Source organism: Saimiri boliviensis, chromosome 13 (genome assembly GCF_048565385.1).
Source record: "Saimiri boliviensis isolate mSaiBol1 chromosome 13, mSaiBol1.pri, whole genome shotgun sequence".
Classification (NCBI taxonomy): Eukaryota; Metazoa; Chordata; class Mammalia; order Primates; family Cebidae; genus Saimiri; species Saimiri boliviensis.
In genome coordinates this window covers 91603756-91627216 of record NC_133461.1, presented here as the reverse complement: position 1 = coordinate 91627216, position 23461 = coordinate 91603756, and the positions used below count along the sequence as shown (strand labels likewise).

The window sequence follows — 23461 nt, the reverse complement described above, 5'->3', positions numbered from 1 at the left end:
AAGGATTTCAAAACTGTATTTAAAATTTAGCTGCATGAATCAGTTTTGATGAAAGAATGTAAAAATGCAAATTTCAGTAACGATTGCAAATTGTTGTTTTATGTATTGCTACACATATGCTGGAAGATTTAAGTAACATAATAAATTTAAATGTAAACACATTTAAATTTGCTGATGAATCCTTGTTGATTATCTCTGCTGATTGTAGATTTATTTCATCTTTCAATAAAGAATGAAGAGAAATGTCTCAGAGTTTGATAAAACTATTTTAGTTATATACTTACACTGCTTTGAAAGACTGAGTAAAACATTGCCTGAAAAAAATCCTTTACTCTCTATTATGACTGGATACCACTACATGGAGTTTATAACTAGGCCATAAACACTTTGAAATACATGTCTTTTAAAAGAATATAACAACTTTAGCTTATATTTACTAATATTCTTCCACATTATAGCATTAAACCATGCTTGTGTAAGTGTTGGATAACGTATGACTTTATTATTGCTGGAGCTCTGGTCCAGGCCAGACCTCTTGAATCCCAGAGAACAAATAATTTTCGCTTGAAACCCTCAACTGGGACAAAGGTTTTTGAATAGTCAGAAAAGATTTGGTTTGCACCTTTTTTGACTTGAATGTTTCTTTTAAGCTTTCACCAGATATTCATGCTTGCCAAATCTATTAAGTAAAGTACTTAGTGTTTGTGGACTCATGGTGAACAAGTAGAGCCTTGTTCCCTATAATCATGTAAAAGATGAGTTGCTTCCATTTGCTTAACAGCATGTTGTAGGATTCTGTCAACAATTGTGCTTCTCAAAGACAAGGTAAATGTGGTTGCTGCTAAATTAACCTTTCCTTAAAACAAAACTAAATTGTGTTTTCTGGTGGCTAATCACAAAATGGGTAAATTCTATGGCTGAGGATAAATACCACCTGCTGATAATAATTATTTCCTTATTCTCAATTTTAATTTTGTTGTCAAAATGTTTCAGCAAACTCTTGAAAAACTGTACCATAGATAATACCTATAAGTCAAATAAACAAAAGCACTCACATTTCGGCATTAAAACCCCAAAGCTAGAGTCACACTACTAGATTTATTGTCTGATAAAATGTACAAGACTAACAAATAGGTAGAATTTGCCAACGTGTGACTTTTTGTTGAAATATGCTTCTCTCACATAGCAAATTGCCAAGTTGATTAAAAGATAACAAAAAAGAGATTTTAATCAAATTTTACAATATGCTATTTTTTTGTGAGAAGGAAGAACTATTTTACATCTCCAGCTAGAAATAATTAGCATTCTGCTTAATAGCTCACTGCTTATGTATGCAAAGGATAATACTAAAGTGAAAGACATTCATATGGAAATAATCATGTTTGGCAAAAGTCCATGAGCATTTTGTTTAGAATTACAGGGGAAAACCATACATTTTGTAATATAAAGTATATTATTAAGATAATTACTTCTTGCTTCAAATTTCTATCTTCTCATAAAATACAGTAATTTTGTAGGTTAAATATTTTATGGTTTCTTGTTAATAGTTACAAAAAATTTGTCATCTTTATCATGCTGTTGCTAAAATTGTTTAGAATTATTTGGCCAATATAGTAAGATGGTAAAGACATTTTTTGGAAAAAATAAAAATTAAAAGGGTTGTCATTGGAATCTCATTTTGAAGATGTGATTAAGAGTACTGTTTATACATCCAAAAAATTAAGAATGCAAGCTTCAAAGAGAGTATATTGAAAACTGTTGTTTGAAATAAAACCTACAACAGTCAATACTTTGGAAAAATGGAGAAAAAGCCAGAATGATGTACTCATGCCAAGACATAAGAGCATCTCCAACTCCAGGTTCCATGATCCCCCACTATGCACTGGATGGGTGCCATATTCTCATCTTTCTACAGAGGAATAACTATTTTATATTTTAAGTGGCTATGACAAAAATTCTATAAAATAGAGCAAAATAAATGTAAACTTTTAAATCAGGCTAGTTTCAGTACTTCATCTTCATTCTTGTTGCCTGGTAGTATAATACCCATCTACCCAGAACTTCCATTGACATACTGAACTGCCTTAACATAGCCACTTGATAAATATATATTGAATTAAATAAGAAGGTTATTGTCAGTGTCCTACCATATCTGAGCTGTCATCTATCATGGACACCGAGTTTCAATGAAATTAAAGTATTTCCTTGTGATTTTTTAGAGATTGCTTTTTTGAAGTTGTCATTTTTTTTTTTCGATATCTGTTCTATCTATGAATTGCAAGAACCACAGTCACTTTGAGGAAGATAGAATGTAGGCACATAAAAACAACAAAAGCAAAAAAAAAAAAAATAGATGAAAGAGAGTTTTAGTCTTTTTATTCCTGGATTTTTCCCTGGGTAGTTTAGATATTCCTCTATGCCTCAGAGTACAATATCAGAGCATGAATGGAAGACTTTTTGTTATTTTAATTTTTTTCTTACCTCCTATTCTATATTATCACAGTTGGTATTATTAATGAGAAAATTTTAGCTAATAGGTAAAATGAGAAAATCCATTCAAGAAACAACTATGGGAACCTCACAATTTTGTAAGTAACATTTTTACTAAGTAAGTGGTATTTAACTTACAATAAGGTGAAATAGAACATAGATTCGAAGATAAAGAGTGTTACTTTTGGGTCTCAGAATTAAAAATTTGGCAATCAACTCAATTCTAAGTGTCTGATCCTTACTTATAAGTGGAAATGGTGGGCTTTTAGAGTTGTAAAGTTACAGTAACTTCTAAGAACATAGCATAGTACCTGATGAATAATAAATACATAGTAAATATTGGCTATTATTAGTATTACACTTACCAAACTTAACTATGACAAAATGTTCATGATTAAAAAGTACGACATAAGTCAATAACAAATTATATATAAAGGGTCATGTGTCATCCTATTGATTACCAGGGTGACTTCAGTGATTTTGGTTCTTAAGCACCATTTCATGTGCATCACTAAACAAAACATATCTCATTGAAAAACATAAATCTTTCCCAAAAAGAAAAAGGATAATCCCTGTTTCAGTAATTGACTAGGAGCTGCACTGCCTTGCTGAAACCATTAACCAAGATCTGTAGATCAATTTATGAAAAAAAAAATCTGTCCTCTGCTTCCTTAGAAGATAAGGGATGCTGTTCATAAATGTAGGTGATTCTAAGGCTATGATGAAGAGAAGTACATTCCTGGTGGCCTTTTAACAGCATGCAGTCCAAATGGGGCCTCAGGAATGAAGCCAAGATCAGGCCTAGGAAAGCAGTCTTGGCAGGAGAAGCTTCAAATATTAAGAGTCAAATAACAAGGAACGATCAGAGAGTGCACAAAGTTCAAGTATTTCATTCACCAGTTTCTTGTCTTTTTATTCATAGTTTAAATGACTTAAGAAAGATCTAGTGTAGTCTTCTCTTTTTCCTTCAGCTTTTAAGTTCTGAGGTACACATGCATGTTGTGCACGTTTGTTACATAGATAAACGTGTGCCATCGTGATTTGCTGCACAGATCAAGCCATCACCTTGCTATTAAGCCCAGCATCCATTAGCTATTCTTCCTGGTGCTCTCCCTCTTCCCACGCTCCTCAACAGGCTCCAGTTGGTCTTGTTTCCCACCAGGTGCCCATGAGTTCCATCGTTCACCTCCTACTTATAAGTCAAAGTAGGCAACGTTTGGTTTTCTGTTCTTGCGTTAGTTTGCTGAGGATAACGGCTTCAGCTTCATCAAGATCTAGGCAGAAATACTATTTGACCCAGCAATCTCATTAATGCATATATACCCAAAGGAATATAAATCATTCTGTTATAAAGATACATGCATGCATATGTTCGTTGTAGCACTATTCACAATAGCAAAGACATGGGATCTAGTAAAGTCTTAAAGGGTCAGAATAAAAGAAATTCATTTAAATGCATTTTAATTTGAATGAAAAATGCAAAACCATTTTTCAGAGCTCCAGGTTCAAATGAGGTCACATCTTAGAACTGTAGTTTGCTGGCTTGAATGAGCAGGGGACAATGATTTGTACCATTTGGATTAAACTCTTTTAAAGTATTATTGCTTTTCCCCCAGTAATTTAGAAATAGCTTTTTTGAAATTTTTCTAGTAGTCACTTAAATGAATACAAGGGCAAGACCAAAGCTGAGTTAAAGCAACAGGAAGACTAAACTACAAAGACTATTCTCCCTTTTGATGATCAAGAATCTATTCCTGAATTAATGTTATTTTGCTGGGCAACTTCTTTTAAAATGTTTAGACCAAAATTTCTCACAGGAAATATGCAGTCACCCACTTAAATAGACTTCAGTAAGTTCATTCAGTCTATCAGTTTTCTGACACACAGTTTCAGATGTCTGGAACCCAGTACATATCCAAGACAACCTTTGCCATAATATGAATAGAATTATATCAGTCTGGTACCATCAGGCCTCCAAATTATGTACAGATATACTGAAAATTCTATCAATGTACAGATAAAGCTAAGTTCAAAGTAAGATTCCTGTTACATTCAAGATTGTGAGGAGGATGCATTTTAACCCATTTATCAAAGTCATCCTATTAATTTCTCGTTTTATTCTATTTTGGGCTATCAGAGTCTGCAAGGTTTGTATACATCAACTAGCTACATTTGAAATAAAGTTCTAAAGTGAAGTACTAAAATATGGCTTTCAGAATAGTAAAAAGGTCATGTATGTCTTCAATCAGTTAAAAAATAATACATTCAAAATACGAGAACATTTCATCTGTGTCGATTTTTTCCTACAAGTCAAATAGTAGATTTAGTTAAGCCTATTTTATACTGAACTATTTTCGCAGGGTTTATGTGAACTATCAGAAGTAGGAAAAGAAAGCAAAATTGCTTTTGACAGTAAGAATGGGAAATAGTGAACTTCTCAAGGAATGGAGTCAGTCTAGATATGAGCAGCAGACAGGGCAAGGGTCTTAACTACTTAAGATGTTATGAATGCAGAGTGCAGTGAGAATTGCAGTGCTGCATAGAGACATTCTTAGTTACCACTTATAATCACATGCTGGATATCACATAATTAGTAACAATGTGTTATAGCAAGAATCATTTTTGTACGTTAAGTTATAGCTAATACTTCTAGAAATAGCGTTCCAGAAAGCAACCTCTAGAAGAGGGTCGTGATAAAAGCACTGTTCAAAAATCTTCAGCCCATTTTTTTGACCTACTATAGATAATAATAAGAAATATTTTGTTAGAGTTAATTCAAGGTTCCGGGTCTTGACGTTATGAACTCAATTTCCCTTTATAGCCTCATTCTTCTGCTTTTAGCCATATTGACAGTTCTCTTTATTTTTCTTAGGAAAATGCTCTGCTTGCTTCCATGATCATGTCCACAGCAGTCTGTCTTTCTTCCCTCCTTCCTTTTCTCCTTCCTTTCCTCCTTCCTTCCCTCCCTTTTTCCTTCCTTCCTTTTCTCCTTCCCTCCCTCCCTTCTTCCCTCCCTCTCTCCTTTCTTCTTTCCTTCCTTCCCTCCTTCCCTATTTTCCTCCCTCCCTCTTTCTCTTTCTTCCTCCATTTCTCCGTCCCTTTCTTCCTCCCTTCCTCCCCTCTCCTCCCTCCTATCTTTCCTTTGGCAGATTTTCACTCTTGTTGCCCAGGCTGGAGTGCAATGGCACAATCTCAGCTCACTGCAACCTCTCCCTCCTGGGTTTGAGTGACTTTCCTGCCTCAGTCTCCCAAGTAGCTGAGATTAAAGGCATGCACTACCATGCCCGGCTAATTTTGTATTTTTAGTAGAGATGGGATTTCTCCATGTTGGTCAGGCTGCTCTAGAACTCCCGAACTCACATGATCTGCCCGCCTTGGCCTCCCGAAGTGATGGGATAACAGGCATGAGCCACATCACTGGCCTCCACAGCATTTTTAAATTTCTGAAATGCTTCCTCATGTCTATCAAGCTCCAGTAAAATTCCAACACAATTCTTAACCAGTTCCTTAAAAACTCTTCATAAAGATGTCTATAATGACTTTTTCCCTCTAAAATTGTGTGTCATCCACTCAGTATACCACTGCTTTAGCAATGAATTATATTATTCCTCATAAAATATGTGTACTGACATTTAATATTTCATAACTTGACAAAACTTTATATCACCACCTTCAGCAAATCATAAAACCCAGATAGGCAGAGACCCGAGTTTGCTTTCTAATGTTAAATAACACTTTTCAATACAAAAATCTTAAGTAGTCATTTATTTTTAAGTGAACATCATCATAATTGGCCAAAATATGTATGCTATCTCTGAAGCTAACCAGATAATCATAAAATGTTGGACTAAATAAAAGTTTTTATCCAAACGAATTATGAGATTAATAATGCCTCTTGTTTAAATAGCAATCAAATAAATATTTTGCATTAATAAGGGTTTATGGTTTTTAGCAATAAAATCTACCTCCAGATGATATCAAGTTCTAAAAAAGGAGTTCAATAAATGCGTATTACCCAGCAATTCTACTAGGTACTCTCTGAAAAGATATGAAAGTATATGTCCACAAAAAGATGTGTATGCATCTTCAGAGTAGACTAATTCGTTATAGTAGCTCCAAACTGAAAAGAAATAAAGTGTATGTCACAGGAGAATGAAGAAACAAATTTTAACATATTCATACAAAGGAATACATCTTAGCAATAACATGAGTGAAAAATCTCAAAAGTAATAGGTTGAGCAAATAGGCTAGCCACTGAAGATAAATAATTTATTATTCCATTCACACAAAGCTTGTATTTCCAGGATTAATCTGTAGGGATAAAAAATCAGAACAGTGCTTCCCCCAAGGGTGGCGGTGCCACAGGAAAGGGGCATGAGAAGCATCCAGCAATTATGCAAATATTCTATATATTAATGAGAGATGGTTACGTTGATGGGTGCATTTTTTCAAATCTCAAACAGTACATGTAAGTTCTGTGCATTTTAATCTATGCAAGATTAATGTCCATAATAAAACGGATATGGAATTGCTTTAAAAATACCACTGGGAGGCCTCTGTAACAAGTGACAAAACCATTTCTTAGCTATTTCATAATGAGAATACTGAAAAGTTTTAATGTCACCACTGAGTTTCAGATCCCAAAGTTTGCACATCTGGCACACACGATGTGTATGTATGTATGTGTGTGGTGTGCACACATGCACACATTTTTGAGTGTGCCTTACTGCATTTGCTGACCTCACTTCAACTTGATTACCTCTGTAATAGCCTCATCTTCAAGTAAGGCCACATTCTGAACTATTGAGGTTAGGAGTTCAAGACCAGCCTTTCCAACATGGTGAAACCCTGTCTCTACTAAACAACAACAACAACAACAACAAACCAAAAATATTAGTGGGGCATGTGTTTGCTTCCCATTCCACCATGATACCTGAGGCCTCCCTAGCCATGTAGAACTGTAAGTCAATTAAACCTTTTTCTTTTGAAAATTACCCAGTCGCAGACTGTTATTTATAGCACCCTACGAACGGACTTATACAGCAACCAAGACAAGTTACCAGTGATCGAGTTCTTCACAATAGTAATTTTCTATACATTGAATGTTCTATTATTTCATTTTAGTTTCCTTTGTTTGTAGAAAAAGTAAGGGCATAATAACAGTGATATTCTGAGTATTCGTGGAGTTAACATTGCTGGAAAACTACAAAAATTCTAGATTGAGGCAAATATCTTAAATATACCACATGAACTTGCATTGAAGAAAAGTTTTCAGGAAATCATAGTGAAAGTAAGTCTTATTAAGGTTTAGAAGTACATTAAATAATTGGTTTCCTGAAGAATGGGACATTCTACATTGTATCATTTTGCTATTTAAGTTCTAAATAAATTAAAAACCCTTTTCTCCTTGATATGATGAGTAATGTAATATGCATGCTAAAATACACTGTTTAAAGCTAACACATACTGTATGATTAATGCACTGTGGAAACTTGTTTTGTTACTGTTAAATTTTATCTTGTATATTTAATATTTAATGCCAGGGCAAAGTATCATTTATTTGGTTTTTCTTATTTTTGCTACTACTATAACAGCCCATAATTCAGTGACCCAAAGCTATCCTCTTATTTTCCTTTTCTTTAATACTGGAAGCTACAAATGTGTCCCTGTTCAGGTACTGATATCATCTATCGTAAAGGCTGTTTTTTGCAGGTGTATATGTTCCTTTGTTTGATGACCTTAGTTTATTGTTACCAGAACTTACTAAGTGTGATTCCTTGTCTACATAAAGGTTATTTTTTTTCATTTAATAGTGAGGGTTACAATGCAAGGGTACTTTCACATATTCCTGGGGATATTCATGAACAAATAAAAAGGAATGCCACGTGAAATGAATAAATATTGGCAAGAGAGTAGAGAAAATAGACTTCTGAAAGTACAGCACATTTAAAATAAATTTAATTTTTATGAATTTATACCTTATTTAAGGTCTGCTTATATAAAATCTATTATTGAAAGCCCATTTTGTTATATAAAATATTTTCCTTATAGTACTTTAAAACCAAAATCATATAGTAATTTACAGAAGGAAGTAATGAGGAACAATATTCAAAACTAAATTTAGGAAGAGGAGACATCTTTTTTCTTTTTTCTTTTTTTTTCTTGAGACAGAGTCTCACTCTGTCACTGAGACTGGAGTGCAATGGCAGTCTTGGCTCACTCACTGAGACTTTCTTCATGTTCTCAAATTCAAGCAATTCTCCCACCTCAGCCTCCCAAGTAGCTGGGAGTACAGGCACGTTCAACCATGCCCTGCTAATATTTTTGTATTTTTTTTTTTTTTTTTTTTGTCGAGACAGGGTTTCACCATGTTGGAAAGGCTGGTCTTGAACTCCTGACCTCAGGTGATCTACCTACCTTGGCCTCCCAAGGTGTTGGGATTAAAGGTTTGAGCCACTGTGCCTCCTTGCATAGGAAGAGGAGATATCTATGTTGTTTCCTAAAAAGCCAAAAAACCATATAGAAAAAAATATATAGGAATAGGTATTGAAAAATACACACAAATAATCAAAAATAAATCGAAATATGTAGAGGATTGCTTTCATCATAACATCCAATATCTGAGACACATTTAGGTTGATACCCAATAATTATATTAAATGTCAGGTGATAAAACTGTAAAAAGAATAATTTTTAGTTAAAACACATCTGAATATTTGTGCTATCATTTGATTAGTTCTCTGGTTTTATTGTTAAGCCACTAAACAACATCCACCGTATTGTTTATTCAATTATAACTTAATCGATTGACACTCATCCTTGAGAAGTGGAGGAGAGGCGGAGGCAACAGTGAAGAAACATCCATCACTGCTGTTCTCAGCATTCTTGTTATGGTGGCCAACAAACCGTGTGGGAATGAAGATCAATGACTATTCAGGGAGGACTTGGAAATGACTAGGGAAAGTCCAAGGCATAACAAAGTGAGCCCTCTGTGCAAATGCATAAAGAAAATTGAAATTTTATGTTTTCTTCTCATCAGTGTAATTCTTCCATCATTCCACATTCCTCTGGCTAAATTGCCTTCTTTGTGGAGTATGGTAGTCGTCGTCTTTCTGCCAGCTGCTAGACCACAATAGAATTTGAAAAACTGACTGTTGATGGATTATAGTTGGGTAAAAATAAAAGAGGTGTTCGCATGTATGTATTAGCCTTTTTATGTCTTGGGGTTTAGTTGACTTTATGAACTTTTAATTGCTTTATCTACTTTTATTAGTATATAGAAGTATATGAAAGAAGAAATAAAAACAATAATCAAGTATAAAATGAATGATACTCAAAGACAATTGAAAGTGTTTGAAGTAATAATTAGAATAATGAGGAAAAATCACTTTTCAGTTTTCCAATGTGTTTTCTTGGTATATAATTGCCTTAAATCATCCTGATCCATATTGAACCATAAAAATTTAAACAACTAAACAGACCACTATGACTAGGAAAGTATCTGAGAGAAGTGCTAAAGAAAATCTGGCTTATAAAGATGAAAAGAGTAAAGGAATTGATTTTTAATAAAGTTGGATGCCATAATCAAAACATACTCTTAATTCTTGATCGTTATTGTAAAATAAGTCAGTAAACCCTGCTGAAAATGCGCAGTGAGTTTTAATCTATTTTTTCAAATTGACTAGCAAAATATATTTTAGCACAGTTAGTTAACCATAAAACACATTATTCATTCTTTTATTCAAAGATGCTTGTGTAAAAACCTTGCTATCTATACCTGAAGCTATAACTAAAAGAACAAACGTAAAACTGACTTTTCTTTCTGAGTCATACAAATCATGTAAAAACAATTCCACAGATTAAAGAAAATCATACCTCTTTGGCACTACACTTTTGTTTTATATGAGTATTACATTATCTCAAATATTATACCCAGGTTTAGCACTGAGATGTTCTTATTCACAATTGACTGTACTTCAGTGTAATTTGCCCCTACTCAGTATTTTATTGTACAGTGAGCTGCTAGTTAATGTCTTATTAATTTCAGTCTTGATCAGGGTTTCTGGGTCTACCTTAGGAGGCATTCCTTCACATGACATTCTCACATAGTCAACATTTTTCAATGGATTTTCTCTGCTAGAAATAGATTTGCATCCCTCATGAAGCTTTCGTCTTTGTCTCTGGGCCTTTGTTTACATTTTAGTAACAGATATTATTCTGTGTTAACTGTGTAAGGGGGCTAGCAGAGTAAATAATACACATAGGATGATCAACACACATAAAGTGACTAATGGTCCGGTTTTGCCTGGAACTAAACGGTTTTGTAGGACACAGGATTTTCAGTACTAGAACCAAAAAAAAAAAAAAAAAAAAAAAAAAAAAAAAAAAAAAAAAAAAAGAAAAAGAAAAATAATCAGGCAAATTAGGAAGATTTGGTCACTTTAAATCTATATTTTCAATAAGGTAGATTTCCTTTACTCATACCTCTTTCAGTATTTCTTAATTCAAATAAAAAAGATAGCCCCTATCCTTGAAGCATTTGGAAGATTTGTGTTCATGAAGTTCTCTTCATCTAAATGCCACAGTGTTCTCTCCTATAAATCATTGTATTGGCCCTGAGCCTTTGTACATAGCTATAAGTGGTTGTTTTGTCTGAGTGCTGCTGCTAATGGGCTTGTCAACCATGGCAATGAGCAGATACAAAAACCTCCATGTTTGTACTTGAGAATTTTAATGTATAAGGACCTGTACATTTTGGTTGTGGGGATCAAGTGAGGTCAGTGCCTAAAAATCGCAAAGCATTCTACTCAATTACTGTAGTTGGATATTCAGTTTAAGCATTTTGTTTTGGTTTGTCTTCTCCGTCCTGTGACTCAAGGATGTTGCCTAGTTGTGTTCATTCTCCCTTGGCTCATGGAAAGATTACAAAGGTCAAAGACAACTTCTATGTCTACAGAGAGGTTTCTGAAGCCATGCTAGAAAGATGGGCTGGAAAAAGTAGCGAGAGAGAAGGAAGCCATGCCGTGGCTGGGGACAAAGGTCGTCTATATAATTGTGGATTCCAGTGCAAAATAAAAATGCAGGGCCCCTTGTTCAAAAAGAAGGAAAATGCTTCATTCTTCCTTTTGTGATTTCTCTATAAACGGTCCTGATGTTTTACAAATTTATCTTAATTTTTCACTCAGCACAGGGACACTTAAGAACACAGGCCCTCACAAGTGCCTGGGGCCCAACTCTGTCACTATGCTCATGGGGCATGTTCCCAACCCTGACCCTGTTCACATCCATACCCAGAACCCCTCTGAGGATAGAGGGTGTCAGCAGTCATTGGTTGGAGATTGCAAAGCCAGCTTCTAAGAACTACTCCAGGGCAGGCTAGGCCAGAAAGCCCCATGGCAAGACCATGTGTGTGTGTGTCAGTGCTCCAAGGTTCCGGGGCATGCTTTATTCCCCCATTATACATCATTTTACATTTCAAATTTAAAGATAAAGTTATTAAAAGTGTTAAGAGAGCAACCAGAGAGCATCAAACCCCAAGTCTCTGACTATGGAGCCCTTTCCAGTTGCACTGATCCCATAGCCATGAAGCTGCCCCTGGATGGGGGAGACTCTCTGTGACTAGAATCCTGGAGAAGAATCTATGAGTTTTGCAGCTGATAGGGGAGTAAAAGGTATTCATGTTCCACTGCTGACAATAATTCTCTAAAGGAAAAGAAACTCAGAGGAGATGGACATCTAGAGAGACAGCTAACTGGTCTTTCTGAATCCCGAAACTGTTGAAAAATTATCTTGCTTAAACTTTACTTTAAAGGGTCATGTGATTTTGGAGAGTAGAGATATCAGTGACAATGACAACCTCAACATGTCCTTCCCAAGTTTCGGGCAAATGCATGATGATCTCAGATACTTGTTCAAGGGTACAGGGAAACACCATTGCAAATGATATCAATTTTTATTTCCAGGCATTCGAACGGATGGCAGATGCAGATTTAATGTGATTTAGTGAAACTAATACAGAGTGATTTTTTTTATACACAGAGTTTGGAAATAATAAGAGGAAATGGCTGCTTTGCTACAAATTTTGATATATTATTGTTTATATATAAATAGCTAGTAATATTAATAGTTAGCATTTAGTGTTTAATCACTATGCTTCAGATGCTGTACTATTCATTTTATTTACACTATTTTACATAATACTTATGGCACCCATGTAAATGATGTAATGTTATTAACCCCCTTTACACATGAGAAAATGAATACAGACAGCATTTAATGCATTCTCTGAAGTGATACATCTAGCAATTGTGGATTCAGAATTTGACCACAAATAAATAGGTTTCAGACCCTGTCATATGGACTATTAATTGGCTTATCTTTAAAATAAAATGAAGGTTTTTACTACATTTTACCTTCATTTCAATGTTGTTTATGTTTGTACCCAGCTGAGAACTGATGGTAGACACGTGCAGAAAGCTGAAACTGGATCCCTTCCTTACACCTTATACAAAAATTAACTCCACGTGAATAAAACATTTAAACATAAGACCTAACACTATAAACACTCTAGAAGAAAACCTAGGCACTACCATTCAGGACATAGGCATGGGCAAGAACTTAATGATGAAAACACCAAAAGTAATGGCAACAAAAGCCAAAATAGACAAATGGGATCTAATTAAACTTAAGAGCTTCTGCACAGCAAAAGAAACAATCGTTACAGTGAACCAGCAACCAATAGAATGGGGAAAAAATTTTTGCAGTCTATTCATCTGACAAAGGGCTAATATGCAGAATTTATAATGAGCTTAAATAGATTTACAAGAAAAAAACAACCCCATCAAAAAACTGGGCAAAGGATATGAACAGACACTTTTCAAAAGAAGAAATTTTGCAGCCAACAAACATGAAAGAATGCTCATCATCACTGGTCATTAGAGAAATGCAAATCAAAATCACATGAGATGCCATCTCATGCCAGTTAGAATAGCAATCATTAAAAAATCTGGAGACAAAAGATGCTGAAGAAGGTCTAGAGAAATAGGAATGCTTTTACACTTTTGGTGGGGGTGTAAATTCGTTCAACCATTGTGGAAGACAGTGTGGTGATTCCTCAAGGATCTAGAAAGAGAAATACCATTTGACCCAGCAATCCCATTACTGAGTATACCCAAAGGCTTGTAAATCATTCTCTCATAAAGACACGTGCACACTTATGTTCATTGTGGCACTGTTTAAAATAGGAAAGGCTTGGAACCAACCCATATGCCCATCAATTGTAGACTGAAAAACGAAAATAGGGCATATATACATAAGTAGGTGTTGAACAATGGGAACACATGGACACAGGGAGGGGAACATAACACATTGGAGCCTTTTTGGGGGTGGGGATGCTAGGGGAGGAATATCAGAGAGTGGGGGAATTGGGGAGGGATAACATTAGGAGAAATGCCTAATCTAGGTGATGAGGGGATGGATGCAGCAAACCACCATTGCTTGTGTATACCTATGTAACAATCCTGCACAATCTGTACATGTTTCCCAGAACTTAAAGTATAGTAAAAAATAAATAAATAATAGTATGAAAGAAAATAAATACAAACCTTAGACAAATTAAATGTAACATAGTTTAATTGAGCAAAGAACAATTAGCACATTGGGCAGTCCCTCAAAACCAGAATAGTTTCAGAAAGACTCAAGGGCTGTAATGTGATTGGAGAGGACTTATGGGCAGAAAAAGGAAGGTGACCTACTGAAAATGGATGTGAGGTACAGTAACAGCTTATCTATTACAGCTTGGCATTTGCCTTATTTGAACACAGGTTGAATAGTTGGCTGCTTGTGAGTGGTTGAAGTCTGGCTTCTCTTATTGGCTGAACCTTGCCTACTTGTTACAGTAGAAGGTTTCAGCATGTTTGTAAATCCTGTTAGGTCACAGTTCACTATGTATGGAGAACCTTAATGTCAAACTTACAAGGAGGCAGTTTTATGTTAAACCAAATTTAACAAAGGGTATCTCCATCTTTGGCTCTAGAAGTAGATCAAATGATCTGGCCGTCTAAGCAGCACCAGAAGGCCTCAGTCAAGTAGATAGTTCAGGGGTGACTATGTGGTACAAGTTAGTCCCATCAGGGTTATTCTGAAGTACTGCAGTGCTGTGTGGAAATGCTCTCTTCCATTCAGGAACTGAAATGTGGAAGATATGTGTATTAATTTTTATTACTGCATTAAAAAGTTACCACAGGCCATTAATAGTGGCTCATGCCTATAATCCTAGCATTTTGAGAGGCCAAGGCGAGTGGATCACCTGAGGTCAGGAATTCAAGACCAGCCTGTCCAACATAGTGAAAACTCATCTCTACTAAGAATATTAAGAAAAAAAAAAAAAGCTGGATGTAGTGGTGAATGCCTGTAAACCCAGGAGGCTGAGGAAGGAGAATCAAGGCAGAGGTTGCAGTGAACTGAAATCTCACCACTGAACTTCAGCCTGGGTGACAGAGAGAGAACCCCCCACCCCCATCTAAAAAAAAAAAAGTTACCGCAAACTTAGTGGCTTGAAACATCATTCCTTTGTTCTTTCTCAGTTTCCATGAGTCAGGATTTCAGGTACAGGTTAGCAACATTCTCTGTTAAAGCCTAATGTAACTGGGATCAAGGTTTCAGCCACAGCTGTGGTCCCATCAAAGGCTTCAGGTTCCCTTCCATGTTCATCCAGGTTGCAAGCAGAATTCAATACCTTGCAGAAGAAGCACTACCAGTGGCTTCTATTTTCTCTGAGAACAACAGGAGAGTATCTCTCTAATGCTTTGCCTTCTTGTAAACGGCTTGTCTGATTCAGTCAGTATGATGGTTAATTTTATGTGCCAACTTTGCTGAGCCAGATTGACCAGATACGCAATCAAATGATATTCTGGATGTTTCTGTGAGTGTCTTTGGGTAAGATTAACATTCAAGTCAGTGGAGTTAGAGTAAAGTAGATTTTCCTCTATAATATCAGTGGACCCCATCTGATATGGTTTGGCTTTGTGTCTCCACCCAAATCTCATCTTGAAGCTCCCATAATTCCCACCTGTTGTGGAAGGGACCCAGTGGGAGATAATCAAATCATGTGGCAGTTCTTTCCCATGTTGTTCTCATCCAGATCTGATGGATTTAAAAACTGCAGTTTCTCTGCACAAGCTCTCTCTTTGCCTGCTACCAACCATGTAAGATGTGACTTGCTCCTCCTTGCCTCCTCCTATGATTGTGAGGCTTCGCCAGCCACATGGGACTGTAAATTCATTAAACCTTGTTCCTTTGTACATTGCCCAGTATCAGGTATGTCTTTATCAGAAGCCTGAAAAGGACAAATACACCATTCAATGAGATTGGAAGAACCATAGCCCATTTTTGTGCAACTCTAATTTTTTTAAATTTCCTGAAGACAATATATTTTCCATTGTCAATGGAAAGATGACATGACTTCATTGCTATGTCTGAAATATCTTTTTTTTTGTGGATGAGAAAATAAGATGATTAGAATTGTGTTCTTAAGTGAACCCCTATATGCTAATTTCATTGTCAGTGTTTGGAGATCCTCCAAGGATTCTTGCAGAAAAAACTTAGAGGTAATCTTAAATTCCTTTAGATGTGAGGTATTTGCAACCAGATGGCTTCCAAAAGGCCAGTCAGTAACATAAGAGCTGGCAGTGGCATAATAATGTGTTCTAAATTATCTGGCAAATTTCACTTTGTGTAGAAGACTGTCCAGTCAATTCAGACAAAGACAAATTTAATTATTGCTCGAGAAGACTTCTTGGCAAAATTACATTTTCTGAATTTCATTTTAAGCAACTCCAAATTCATAGGTTAATATGTGCCAATCCTTCTCTTTTGTTTTGGGTGGTTTGTTTTTGCAACAATGTGTTTGCTATGTTCAAAGGATAATTCTCAGTGAAGTGTGTAAACATGTTTTGTGAATTTCAATATAATGCAAATGAAGCAAGAAGCAGAGTTTAGCAAATTGCACATTTAATTTATTTCAATATCATATATTTAATCCGTCAATATAGACAGTTCTGAATAAAGCCATAACTGAATCTAAATCTTCCTTTGGTCAGTTAGATTATCCTTATACTGAACAAAGTATTTTTGTCATCCACCTTCAGTTGTCTGTGATTATGATTAAAATGAATTATATTTCAAAAAACTTTAGAAGATTAATCATGTATAACTTTGTCTTTTTAGGTGGGTTTAAATCATAAAATGCTATATAATAGCTTAATAAGAAAATCACTTAAACTGTAGTATCTCCTGTTGAGAAACAAAGAAATGCAGCATGCCTTTGAATTGGCAGCACTAGGATTTTTTTTCTACATTTTTTGTATTAAATCACCTTTCTCTAAAACTCTTTTTAAAAATACAATTCATATAACCATGTAAGTATAAAAAATATTTTTTATTCCATGGAATCATATAAATTTATTAAATTTATAATATTTGTCCTTGAATCTTAATTTTACTAGTAGTAAAAAGTTTAAATTAAAAAAATGTACACATAGTATGTAATGTATAAATAGATAAATATTTGTACATGCATATGTATATACTTTTTTTAATTGTAGGGACTTCTGCATCTATGAATTTATTTGTAAATAACAAAAAAATTCTAGAGGTAGATGGCAAATTCATTGTTATTAATTGAAAACATATTTTCACATAGAAAAAAGATGCTCTGAAGCCAGATCTTAAAAGTCAGTTGAAATGCTTACTTAATCCTTACTGAATGCATAGTTTAGATGTTACGATGTGAATGCACTATGCAATCCATCAGACATTGTTATGACTCTTGAACTACACTTTAATTTTCAACCTGCACAGTGAGTTACCAATTTCCCTGCAGCCCTGGAGGATATAGTAGCAAACATGTTGACTTCAGAACTCTGACAGCAGCAACAAACACACTGTTTCAAGCACTCTTGCAATAAGAAATTGAAGAAAAGCAACTGTGAGAAACATGACCACCTTCTTGACAAGAGCACTGCATTAAATACGCAAGCATTTTGAATTGGAGAACATACAGGTAGATTGTTCTACAAAGTTTGATGGTAATAATTGTAAATGCATACCTATGTAGGTATCCATGTATGCAGGCAACTGTATTATAGATAGGCACCAGAAAACACCAACTTAAGTTTAATTTAAGGGTAGTAATGGCTATGATTTCAGCAGTTGGTGTCAGAATGATGGTTAAAATGGCTACACAGCTTGCTAGTTCTGTAAACTTAGGCAAGTTAAGTAAGCTCTGTAATGAACATCATCTGTAATCTGAGGGTACCTAGAGACTGGAGTGAGACTTCGTCTGTTACAAGCCCAAACTGATACCTGACATGGTAGATGCTCAATGAATGTTAGTTACTACATTTGTTATTTATTGCTGCGTAAAGAACTGCCCCAAAACTTAGTGGCTTAAAACAAGCAATGTTTATTTGGCATACAATTCTGTAAATTGACATTCTGGGCTGGCTTTATTGGAATGGTTTGTCTGCATCTCAACCAGACCCAGGCATCCAACTGAAGATTACTTATAGGGTTGGCTAGCTGTCTCTTAAAATCCAATAGATTAACCTTGGCTTCTTGCCAGAGCAGTTCACAATTTCAAGGGCGTTTCAAGAGAACAAGAGAGAAAGCTGCTAGACTTCTGGAGGCCTAGTCTCATAACTGGCACAATGTCACTGCTATAACAATCGCTTAAAACAGGTCATAAAGCCAGCTTAGATCATAGCAGTGGGGAAAGAGGCTCTGTCACTTTATGTAGAGTTGGTTGGGAAGCACTGTGGTGGCCTCTTTTGCAATTTTTACGCCTAGAATTATTATCATTCTCTGTCTTTTCATGTAATATGTAATGTATACATGAATGTTGAAAGGATACATTTGTTTTAAATTTATGTATTTTTATGTATAAAATTTAGATGTGAAAATCAAAACAAGTATTTGTCCGTTATATACAATAAACTTAAAGCATTTTGGAACAGTTGAACTGAAAGTGGCTTTTGAAATGGATATATCAATGACATTGCTTTGATAAACCAATAACGAGAGGTCCATTGAAACTGACTGTCATCCTCATGATAAGTAGTAGAGTGACTTAGTGTCTCAGGACTAGAACACCAGGTTCCATGCTCATTTATTCAGCATTCTTTACACTTGAAGGAAGTCATTACAACTCAGAGGATCAGAGTTTCTTACTATGTAAAAACAACATATTAATGGAAGACACTACCCATCAGTTAGTAGTGGATTATTTGCATAGTGTATGAAAATATATTAATTTAAGTATAATAGTTATTCTCTGACTCTTCATCCTTCTTGTCCCTGTGTCACCTAATTTACATGGAAACTAAACAAGCATTCATAATTTTTCAAAGGCATATTATGCATCTTTTGATAAAATTTGTAATAAAAATGTAGAGTGTGATTTAATAGCAAAATAACTGTCTCTTTAGAAAAGCTGAAAATGAAATCAAAATTACTATATATGCAACATCAAAATACCTCAGGATGATGGATAAAGATGACATTTACAAGGTTTGGTAATGCAGAATAGTAAACTTTACAGGAAATTAATCTAATATTAGAGACATATCATTTTTCACAGGAGCTGAATCGTAATTCAGCTGTCTCCCACTGACAAGGTCAAAATTTACCACTAGGCACACTCAAATGCTGAAGCTGGAGAACTTTCATCACATCCTAAATCAGTTTCTGTATAATTTCATATATGAAATCAAATTCTCTATAAAGTATCTGTCCTTAATACATTAAAAAAGCAAACATGAAAAACCTTGCAAACTTTATGTTCAGCTATTATGGAAAAAAAGAAAACTGTAGTTTGATACATAATTAATCAGAATTATCAGCAGCTGGGTTTCATCCATGTTGCTGATAATTCTAAGGCAAAACAAAGCCAGCTGTTTCTTTCAGCCTATCTACTCCATGACTGTCTCAAGAGCTATTCTGATTAAGGCTAACATGATGTGATCAGTTTCATCACTTCACAGCTGCTCTTATGGTCTTTAGATTTCAAAATCAGCATATGCTGTGTATTCAGAAACCTAAGTTAAATGAAATTCACATCTGTGTTATTTAGATGGTTCGAGAACTAATTGGCATGTGTTCATCAACATGTAGTTATTTTTCTTTCCTCTAAGTTGGTATATGCTATTTAATGAGGAGATGTATTTTGAGTAGGGATTAAGCTCATTTCATAGAGGTTTGTGAAATAATGTAGAGCACCCAATAAAGTGCATGGCACTTGCAAAATAAGAAAATGAACTCAAGACCTGTTATGTACTGGGCATGAAAAGATAAATATAATGAAAGAACAATATTAGTGTTCACCTTTTTAAATTTTGAAATGGCATTAAACAATGCTGACAAATTCAGAATTTGTTCACTGGGTTTACTATGACATTCCATTTCTTTTTTTTTTTATTGCATTTTAGGTTTTGGGGTGCATGTGAAGAACATGCAAGATTGTTGCATAGGTACACACATGGCAGTGTGGTTTGCTGCCTTCTGTCCCCTCACCTGTATCTGTCATTTCTCCCCATGCTATCTCTTCCCACCTCCCCACTCCCCACCGTCCCTCCTCCATAGTCTTATCAGAGAAACAAAGTAGAATGGTGGTTGACAGGTGCTAGGAGAAACAAGTTATTGCTAATGAGCATAGGGTTTCAGTTTGGGAAGATGAAAAAGTTCTGAAGGTGGTTGGGGTTATGGTTAGCTGAATGCACACTTAAAATGATTGAAAATAGTAGAATTTTGATATATGTATTTATAATTTACATTTAATTTATATATATTTAATATAAAAACTGAGTATTATTGTCTTTGCATGTCTGGAGGCTGTAATTATACCAAGGTGAGGTAAGATATGGAAGGTAAAATTAGATTAAATATGCATGCTAATTTGAGGAAAGTGATTACAGGAGATAAAAGTTTCAACTTTTAAATTAATACAAAAATAGAAAAAGCAAGACAAAGGAATACAAAAAGTAGGATAGTAGAAGCAGGTCAAATATATCAATAGTTGCATAAATGTACTTGATTTAAATTTCTTAGTTAAAAGAATAAGAACTATCATGTTCAAGCAAAAGCATTTACAAAATAAAGTCTTAGGTGTTCTAAAAAGATATCTAAAGCATCAAATAAATACATGAAAAATTTAAAATAGAAAAAGATGTACTAGGAGAAATGCCAACCTAAGAAAACCCAGTAATGGTTAATATCATCAGACAAAACAGACTTAAGGAAAAAAAACAATGTTGTGAATTGAAAGGCACTTATATATATAATATATATACACACACATATATATGTATACACACATGTAATTATATATTTTAGTCTATTTACAACAGTGTGTGTGTATATATATATGTACATATATATATATATTAGCCTCTTTATTCACAACGTGGGTGTGTGTGTATACACATAAATATTAAGTCTTCAACTGGAAGATAAGATTCGAAGTGTGTATTCATGTTATAAATTAGTCTCCTTCTGTATAATACAGATATGGAAGAATTTATTATCCTGTTATTAGATTTACATGGCCAACCAAAGGACAAAGAGGAGCCAAGATACTTTTACATGATAAAGTAGAGGGACTTCCCTTTAAAATATCAATATTTAGCCCATAATTAAAATATTATGGTAGTGAGATAGAGGGATAGACAATGGTCACTAAAGTGCATTCGAAAATCTGGGAAGACTCATTTATATATGCAACCTAGATAATGCAAAACAGATGGCATTGCCAGTCAGTAAGCAAAGAGAGGGCTATTCAACATGTGGTGTTTAAACACTTCTATATCCGTATTTTTAGAAAAATGTATACCTTATCCAATAATTTCCTACTTTGTGCAATTCCAAAAATTAAATGCTAGATAGAATAAGGAATTAAAGGTGAAAGCAAAGCAGGTAATTCTTGCTTGCATGGTAGTGCAGAACCCTGAAAGACTGAGAAAGTTTAAACTGTGCAAAATGATCATAATCAGTGACAAAAGTTATAAACATTTCATGACCATTAAAATTTTTCCCAAAACTTCTAAATAGTCTTACTATTGTTTTTAAGTGTACAGGAAAAATATATAAAACTAAAATTTATTTATTGCAGTGTTAATGTGAAACATAGGAACACTGGAACACTAAGAATTACAGTGTTTTGTTTATTTGGAAAAAAGTACCTATCAAATGGGGCTCAAACAATGTCTGCCTTGTTACTGTGTAATTGTTGGTATGGAGCTCATGTTTTCTATGCGTTGATGAATTGCTGGAAGTTTAGATTAGCTTTCATTATTTTATCCTTTGTGCTCTGAGAGTTGTAAAATATCTATAATGGTTACATTAATATAAGGTGTGTGTGTGTGTTTTTTTAACCAATGTCATTTTCTCTGGGATATCTTCTTTGGCATCACAATCACTTTCTTCATTTACATTGATAAGTTTGCTGTCACCACGTTGCTCATGCCTCATACCTAGAGTCTTTCAAATGTCAACAGTGTCAGCATTCTATTGAAAGCTGTCGGATAACTCCATTTCTGTCCTTTTAACAAACTTCCAGGACAATTACATTTCTTTCTTTTACTACATTTTTACAATTGTGGTTCAGTATAATCCTGTGATGATCAATTTTTAATATCATAAAAGTTTATCACTGAAAAACAGGCAACACACCTACATACCCTCTATATGAACCGAATAAGATACGCACAGTGACAAACTATTAACAGACCTTGAAAGAGGTGATATAATTTGTCACCGATCAGGGTGTCCATCTGTTACTTATGGCTATTTTTGCACTGAAAAATTACAAGTTTGTATTTTGCACAATTGTTCATAGTTAACAAACCATGGTGAATACAATTTAAACTATTGTTGGGGCACTGATATTACCTAACTGTGGTAACTAAAATTTGTACAAATTAGAATTCCGAAAGGCAAGGGATGCCCATGTTTTAAAATGTTTAGAAAGAAATAAAGAACATTTTTATGCTCTTGGGATAGAGAATTATTTTACAAGCAAGATATCAACATTTATTAAGTATTGGCAAATGTTATATATAAAATTAACTATTATGAACTAATAGACATCTTAAAACAGAAATAGTCACATAACCTTAAAAAGCTAGTTTTGCAAGATACAAATAATTAAAGTCGAAAAAAGCAATAAAAAAGTGCAAAGAACACACATGGACAATAGAAGAAGGAACATATAGTCAATAAACAAGATGTTTGTACAGAGTTAAATGTGTATTAAGATTATAATCAGACCTACTACCTTGGTAAAAATAAAAATTCTAATACCAAGGTTTACATAGGATAATTCAGTGAAACTATTAATGTGGTTTAGAGGTTTGTCCTCTCCTAATCTCGTATTGAATTATGATTCCCAGTGTTGGAAGTGAGGCCTTGAAATGAATCATGAGGGTGAATGCTTCATAAGGGCTCAGTAGCATTCCCTTGGTGATAAATGAGTTCTTGCTTAGTTAGTTCGCATGAGATCTGCTTGTTTAAGTCTGGGAGGGACCTCCCCCACTCTCTTACTTCTTCTCTTACCATGTGATATGCTGGTTCCCCCTTTGCCTTCACCATGCTTGGAAGCTTCCTGAGGCCCTCACAAGAAGCCAAGCAGATGTCAGCACTACACTTCTTGTACAGGCATCAGAACCATGAGCCACTTAAACCTCTGCTCTTTGTAATTACCCTGCCTCAGGTATTTCTTTGTAGTGATGCAAAAGTATCCTAACACAACTATTGAGTTTTCTCATGAAAACTGAATCTTTGCATTCTCAACCTTTCTGTCTGGAAATATTTATGTCACAGCTCTTAAAAGAAGATATTTTTGCTGGGTAAAAAATTTTCTGAGTTGACATTAACATTTTTTTTTAAGTACTATAGGGTGTTATTCTGTTGTCTTCTAGCA

At 34.6% G+C, this 23461-nt stretch overlaps 1 protein-coding gene across 1 annotated transcript in view; it reads left to right on the top strand.

Moving 5' to 3' along the window:
- The window catches only part of MSR1 (macrophage scavenger receptor 1), a 568786-nt gene that overhangs the window by 145012 nt on the left and 400313 nt on the right, over positions 1 to 23461 (top strand). The window lies entirely within an intron of this gene.